The sequence below is a fragment of the Dipodomys ordii genome, unplaced genomic scaffold (genome assembly GCF_000151885.1).
Source record: "Dipodomys ordii isolate 6190 unplaced genomic scaffold, Dord_2.0 Scaffold2, whole genome shotgun sequence".
Lineage (NCBI taxonomy): Eukaryota > Metazoa > Chordata > Mammalia > Rodentia > Heteromyidae > Dipodomys > Dipodomys ordii.
Genome location: NW_012267218.1, coordinates 1,768,176 through 1,775,637, shown reverse-complemented (window position 1 = coordinate 1,775,637; position 7,462 = coordinate 1,768,176).

The window sequence follows — 7,462 nt, the reverse complement described above, 5'->3', positions numbered from 1 at the left end:
TTTTTTCTTTTTGCTTATGTGGTGCTGAGGAATCGAACCCAGGGCCTCAGGCATGCAAGGCAAGCGCTCTACCACTGAGCCACCTTCCCAGCCCTCGTGAGACTCTTATGTCTAGTAAACTACTTAGAAAGATCCGGAAATGGAGCTGTGACGCAAATGGTAGAGTGCTAGCGTTGAGCACAGAGAGGCTCAGGGACAGAGCTCAGGCCCTGAGTTCATGCCTCAGGACTGGCCAAAAAACAAAAAGCTAATAAAGACTCAATTTGACCTCTCAAAATGTGGCTTCTCCGTATCTTGCGATTAAATTCCTATATAACATTATAGCCATTCTTGTTCACTCTCCCCACTCTTAATATTCTACTAGAATTCCTAGCCAGAGAAGGCAGAAGAAAAGGGATTCAAATAGGGAAGAAAGAAGTCAAATTAAACATGTTTGTGGTAAAATGAAAGAAATAAGGAAACACTCTGATACAGAAACACTGGACATGGACTGGGAAGGTGGCTTAGTGGTAGAATGCTTGCCTCACATGCATGACGCTCGGGGTTTGATTCCTCAGAACCACATAAACAAAGTGGTGCTGTGGCCCAAATGGTAGAACACTAGCCTTGAGCAAAAGCAGCTCAGGGATAGTGTCCAGGCCTTGAGTTCAAGCCCTAGGACCAGCAAAAAGGAAAAAAAAACCCACTGGACACATAAATTGACTTGTTAAATTATAACCTGCTTGTGAAACTTTGACATTTACACATTTACACATGTGTGTGTCCTGGCTGGGGCTATAACTCAGGGCCTGGGCACCTTCCTTGAGCTTTTTGTTGTTGTTGGTCGTGGGGCTTGAACTCTGGGCTTCAGCGCTATCCCTGTGCTCTTCAGCTCAAGGCGAGCGTTCTACCGCTTGAGCCACAGTGCCACTCCAGTTTTCTAGTGGTTTATTGGAGATAAGAGTCTCACGGACTTTCCTGCCTGGGATGGCTTTGCACCGCTATCCTCAGATCTCAACCTTCTGAGTAGCTAGGATTACAGGCGTAAGCAGGTGGCTCCTTGCTACTTCCTTGAGCTTTTTTACTCAAGCCTAGTGTTCTACCACTTGACCACAGCTCCACTTTGGGGTTTTGGCTGGTTAATTGTAAAGAGTTTCAGGGCTTTTCTGTCCAGGCTGGCTTCAAACAGTGATCCTCAGATCTCAGCCTCTAGAGTAGCTAGAATTTCAGATGTGAGCCAGCTTGAATTGTTTTGAAATCAGGAAGTATGAGTCATCCAAGTCTGTTTGTTTTCATTTTAAGGTTCTTAGGCTATTTTGAGTCCTTGCCACATGAATATTGGGGTTACTGGAAGCTTGCTGAAGATCATTCTAGGCAAGCACTCTGTCACTGACGTTTTCTCCAGCCTCGATCATCTGTCACTTTTTTAGCCTATGAGATTTAACCCCACTTTGCCTATTTCCACAAAGAAGTCACCTGAGGTATTGATGAGAATTGCATTAAGTCAGATCAGTTTAAAGAGTGTTGTCTTTTTTCTTTATTATTTATTTATTTGCACGAGTTCTGGGGCTTGAACTCAGGAACTGGGCACTGTCCTTTTTTTTTGTTTTTTCTTCTGAAGGCTAGCAATCTGCCACTTGAGCCACAGCACTACTTCTGGCTTTTTCTGTTTATGTGGTACTAAGGAATCAAACCCAGGGCTTCATGAATGTTAAGCGGGTATTCTACCACTAAGCCAATTCCCAGCCCAATATTGTCATCAGTATTAAGTCTTTCAACCCATGAGCATTGAATATCTGTTTAGGTCTTCTTAAATTTCTTTTTTTTTTTTTAACAAGTCATGGGGCTTGAACTCAGGGCATGGGGCACTGTCTCTGAGCTTTTCTGCTCAAGACCACTTTGAGCCACAGTTCCACTTCTGGTTTTCTGGTGGTTAACCAGAGAGAAGAACTTTCCTGCCCCAGTTGGCTTCAAACTGCAATCCTCAGATCTCAGCCTCCTAAATAGCTACAATTATAGGACTGAGACACCTGGTATCTGGCCTTCTTAAATTTCTTTCAACAATATTTTGTATTTTTACAATGTAAGTTTGAACTTTTTTTTTTTTTTGAACTCTGGGCCTGGGTGCTGTCCCTCAGCTCTTCAGCTCAAGGCGAGCGCTCTACCACTTGAGCTACAGCGCCACTTCCAGTTTTCTGGTGGTTTATTGGAGATAGGAGTCTCAGTCTCTCCTGCCCGGGCTGGCTTTGAACCGCGATCTTCAGATCTCAGCCTCCTGAGTAGCTAGGATTACAGGCGTGAGCCACCAGCGCCCGCTATAATTTTTTTTTTTTGCCAGTCCTGGGGCTTGAACTCAGGGCCTGGGCACTGTCTGAGTTTCTTTTTTTTTTTTTGGTCCAGTTGGGGGCCTGAACTCTGGGCCTGGGCGCTGTCCCTCAGCTCTTCAGCTCAAGGCTAGCGCTCTACCACTTGAGCCACAGCGCCACTTCCGGCTTTTTTCTTTTTGCTTATGTGGTGCTGAGGAATCGAACCCAGGGCCTCAGGCATGCAAGGCAAGCGCTCTACCACTGAGCCACCTTCCCAGCCCCACTGTCCGAGTTTCTTTTGCTCAAGGCTAGCACTCTACCACTTGAGCCACAGTGTCACTTCCGGCCATTTCTGTTTGTGTAGTAGTGAGGAATTGAACCCAGGGCTTCATACAGGCTAGGCAAGCACTCTACCCCTAAGACACAGTCCCAGCCCCCATAATTGATTTTTGTATATTGGTCTTGTATCCTGCAACCTTGCTAAACTTGTTAAATCTAATAGTTTCTATATTTATAAAATATATTTATGTCTCTATATAAATATATACCAGTTTTTATATTTTACTATTTTCTTTTTCTTTCTTTTTTGCTGGTCCTGGGACTTCTTGAACTCAGAGCCTGGACACTGTTCCTGAGCCTCTTTGTGTTTAAGGCTAGTGCTCTACCACTTGAGCCACAGTGCTACTTCTGGCTTTTTCTAAGTAGTTTATTGGAGATAAGAGTTTCACAGACCTTACTGCACAGGCTGGCCTCGAACTGCGCTCCTCAGATCTCATCTTCCTGAGTAGCTAGAATTACAGATGTGAGCCCCTGATTTCTAGCTCTTTACTATTTTCTATATACATCATCATTATATCTGTAGATAGGAATTTCCTTTCTGATTTAATGACTTTTATGACTTCTTTTTTTCCAGGATCATGATTTGAACTAAGACCTTCACACTCATTTGGCCTGCTTGTTCAGCTAGGACTCTTAACACTTGAGCCCTACCTCCACTCCAGCTTTTTGCTGGTTATTTTGGAGATGGAGTCTTTACTTTCTTGCTAGGCTCCTTCAAACCATGATTGTGTCTCAGTTCCCTGATAGGGAGGATTACAGGCATGAGCCACCAGTACCAGGCAATTTTTGCTTTTCTCTCTCCTCTCTTTATTTTCCTTCCTTCATATTTCCTTCCTTCCTTTCTTTTTGTTCCAATATTGACACCTGAGCTCGGGGTCTGGAGCTGGTCCTGGGGCTTAAACGCAGGGCCTAAGCACTCTCCCTGAGCTTTTTTTTTCCCTCAAGGCTAGCATCCTGCATCTTTCATGGTATACTGGAGACAGAGAGTCTCACAGGCTTTTCTGCCCGGCTAGCTTGGAACCATGACCCTGAGGTCTCTGGCTCCTTGAGTAGCTGGGATTGCAGGTGTGAGACACTGGCACCTGGCCCAAATAGATTTTTCTTGTTTGGGAGGTTTTTGAGAGTTTTGTTATTTGCCTTACATCTAGACTAGAGTTCGAGAGAATCTCTTTTGGCTTAGCTACAAATGCCAGTCTCTGCTTACTAATATTCAAATACAGCGATTATATTCATCTGCTCCTGGGCATATTACACACTCCGAGTCATCCACTCTCCTTCCCTCTTTGTGAAAGGAAGCTTTCAGTCCAGCCACTCCACAGGCAAGGAGTGTAGGTGGGACTCAGGGCTGACTCAGGGGCCAGCCCTGGACAGCTCACGTCTCAGGCTGAACCACAGGAGAGGCACATCACTACTTCAGAACCAGAATCTTGTTCTAACAAACTTCCCTGGCTCCATGCTGTCTTTGCCCAGATCCTGAGTCTGACTGTGTCAAGTCAGGGAATTATCAAGTACAAGGTTAGATTACTGAGGGTTGGCCTTCCCTTCCTCCCTCCTTCCCTCTTTCATCTTTACATTCCATTTTCGGTAGTTCGAGACATGTTCTCTTTATGTAGCTCAGGCTGCCCTGGAATTTACTATGTAAACTAGGCTGGCCTTGTGCTCATGATCCTCCTGCCCCACCATCCTGAGGGCTAGGGATTACAGGCCACCACACCCAGCTGAGATTTTGCTCCTTCAGTTGTCCTTTTCCTTGACCTGCAATCATGCTGGACAGCAAGTCATTAACCAAATGCAGTGGTGGCAGAGATTAGGAAATTTGATGAGCAGCCAGGACCACTGAGCAGCGGGAGGGAAGGGAGGGAAACTGAAGTTCTGTGAGGGCATGAAGGCTGGCTGCTGTGCTCTTGTGGTAGTGTGAGAAAGCCAAACAAGAGTGCCAGGGCCCAGTGCTTGAACACAGAACTTACACAACATAATAAACTACAAAAATAGCCAAGACATTTTCCCCATGCTGTCACTTGAGGCTGATGACTTACTTAGCCCCATTCAACTTGACTGCTGGAGGCTTAACAATGGCTCATGAAGGTATCAGGTGCTGATGTCTGAAACTTGAGTGTGCTGCCTGGCCAAAGACTTGCAGGTGTGTGTGGCGACTCTGCTGAGGTGGGGAGATGCAAACCTGAAGAACACACAGGTGTCCTTAAAGAGGAGGAGAGGCCAGGTGAGGGCCATGCACGCCTGCAATCCTAGCCACTCAGGAGGCTTAGGTCTGAGGACCCCTGTCTCAAGGCCAGCTTAGGCAGGAAAGTGAGACTTATCTTCAGTTAACCACCAGAAGGCTGGAAGGAGAACTGTAGCTCAAACAGTAGAATACCAGCCTTGATGAAAAAAGCTGAAGGACAGTGCCCAGGGCCTAAGTTCAGGTCCTTGTATGGAGAAAAGGGGAAGAGAATGGGGGTGGGGGGAGCTATGGCAGTATATCCAGAGGCGAAATTAAGCATCCACTGGTAGAGTGCTGGCAACCACGGATGGAACCCTGGAAGAGGATGACTTTTTGCCCCGAAGCCCTGGGAGGAGTGCAACTTGTGGACACTTTTACTTCAGACTTGCAGTCTCCAGAACTGAGTATACATTCCTGTTGCCATCCCCTTGCCCAGGCCTGCACATCTGCCTTCAGGGGAGGCTGCAGTCCTAGCCGCTGGGCTGCTAAGATGCCCACTTCCACAACACCGAGGCCATGTCTCTGCCCCCAACTGCAACATTGCAGGGTAGCCTCAGACAGTTCTTTCAAGCTTCCCCACCATTGAGACCAAACCTGGAGATGCATGTGCCCTCCCCATACCTTCATCCAGACAAGTCTGGGCCTCTATTTCCTCCTTTTACAGGGGCCAGCCTGGTGCCTGAGGCTCAGTCCTCTGGTGTTTTGCCTTCGATCAATTATCCATCCATTCTTTTTTTGTCAAGTCATGGGGCTTGAACTCAGGGCATGGGTGCTGTCTCTGAGCTTTTTCTTTTTTTCCAGGGCTGAGAACCGAACCCAGGGCCTTGCGTGCGCAGGCCGCTGGGCTAAACCCCCAGCCCCTCCCTGAGCTTTTTCACTCAAAGCTAGCATTCTACCACTTCAAGCCACAGTGCCACTTCCCATTTGGTTAACTGAAGTCTCATGAACTTTCCTGTCTAGGCAGGCTTTGAACCATGATCCTCAGATCTCAGCCTTCTGAGTTGGTAGGATTACAAGCATGAGCCACTGTCACCGGGCCTGACCATTCTTTTTTTGGTCGTGGAGCTTGAACTCTGGGCCTGGACGCAGTCCCTCAGCTCTTCAGCTCAAGGTGAGTGCTCTACCGCTTGAGCCACAGCGCCACTTCTGGTTTTCTAGTGGTTTATTGGAGATCAGAGTCTCAGAGACTTTTCTGCCCGGGCTGGCTTTGAACCACGATCCTCAGATCTCAGCCTCCTGAGTAGCTAGGATTATAGGCGTGAGCCACCAGCGCCCGGCCAAGTCCTACTGGTGCCCAGCACAGAGGTACTGGGTGAGCGATCTCACCAATATGCAGTGTGCTTGTTGCTTAGACATCTCCTGAATCCCCAGACAGACTCGGGGTAGTCTTTCACCCTGTGTACTGAAGGTGGGGTTGCAGCAGGTTTGATACCTGTACTTACCCAGCAAGCCTCTTCTTAGAGCACTATTAGTTTACTGGTGGCTTGAACTCAGAGAGTTTATTTGGTGCTCTACCACTTGAGTCACACCTCCAGTTCCTCTTTCTTGCAGGTCTCCATACACATATCTTGCCACCTGTTTCTACCTTTTTATAGCAATGTTACTTAATGTAGGTGCAAGGAAAATGTCAGTGTTACTTCAATTTTAACCTTGGTGAAAACCACAGCATCCTGGGGTGAGTACTGTGATCTTCACTTTGGCATTCACAGACTCACTGTGAGCAAAAGCCCAAGAGGACCCTCTCCCCTAGTGTGGAATGCTGAGTTCTCCATGAACTCCTTCTTGTGGCTTCCATGCATCAGGATCAAGTGTAGGCCTGGTGCTTCACCAAGCCCAAGCCTACCTGGCTCCTCCCTCCCTCCAACTCACTTCTCCATTCCCATGCTCTTGACATTACCCTGACCCAGCTCCTTTTGCCTGGACAGCACTCTTTCCACTTGGGCTGCCCTTGCTTTTCATTCTCACTGAATGGCTTTACAGAGCATCAACATGTTGCCCTCTAGGAAGCTTTTCCTGACCTTTCCACCAAGTTGGGCCAAAGGCCTTTCTGCTTGGTCTCCAACAACATTATGCTCACCCCCACTTATCACCTACATTTCAGTATGGAGCACACATGGACCTCATAGGAATTCCAAAGAGGAAGAAGGAGATTGACACCTTCTGAGAGGGGAGAAGGGAGCTCTGATGATGTCTTAGTCCTCTGATGTTCCTCTATTGGGATAATCTGGTTCTTTAAGGTGTGAATGATTCTTACTTGTGAAGATGTTTCACTGAGCAAGAAGTGTCCCAGACCTAGGAAGATGCTGGAGGAAGAAATTAAAATAAGGGAAAAGCAAACAAGATACACACACCCCACTACAAGACATGAAAGACTACAAGGTTATGAAAGCTTTAGGAATGGGGTTCAAGACCAAACTGGGTGCTTTGGGCAAACTACTCACCCCTTCAAATGGTCACCCAGCGGCTTGGGTAACCAAAAGGCTCCAAGGTATGCTCAGTAACCGTTCACGTTACCCTCGCCCATGTAGGCCTCCCTCTTGTTTTTTTTTTTTTTTTTTTTGCCAGTTTGCCCCTACTTTTGTTCTTTATTTCCCCCTTTCTTTTTTTTGGGTCCGGT